Source organism: Sinocyclocheilus anshuiensis, unplaced genomic scaffold (genome assembly GCF_001515605.1).
Source record: "Sinocyclocheilus anshuiensis isolate Anshui unplaced genomic scaffold, SAMN03320099.WGS_v1.1 scaffold521, whole genome shotgun sequence".
In the NCBI taxonomy this organism is placed as follows: domain Eukaryota; kingdom Metazoa; phylum Chordata; class Actinopteri; order Cypriniformes; family Cyprinidae; genus Sinocyclocheilus; species Sinocyclocheilus anshuiensis.
In genome coordinates, this window is record NW_015540882.1 from 504,359 (window position 1) to 504,660 (window position 302).

The following is a 302-nucleotide window of genomic DNA, read 5'->3' on the forward strand; positions in this document are numbered from 1 at the left end:
CTGGAATTGCTAGCAGTATGTCGAGCCTGTCAGTTCTTCCTGCCAGTCCTGAAAGGACACCATGTGCCAATCCGGTTGGACAACATGTCGGTTGTGTCCTACATAAATCGCCAGGGAAGCCTCTCTTCAAAGCGCCTCTTCATTCCGGTAGAGCGCTTCTTAGAGTGGGCTCAACCCAACCTGCGCTTGCTAAAGGCAGCGCATATACCGGTCAAATTGAACCGGGGAGCGGCATGTTATCAAGGAGCAATGTCCCCTCAGGGGAGTGGACGCTCCATCCGCAGACGGTTCAGAAGATCTGG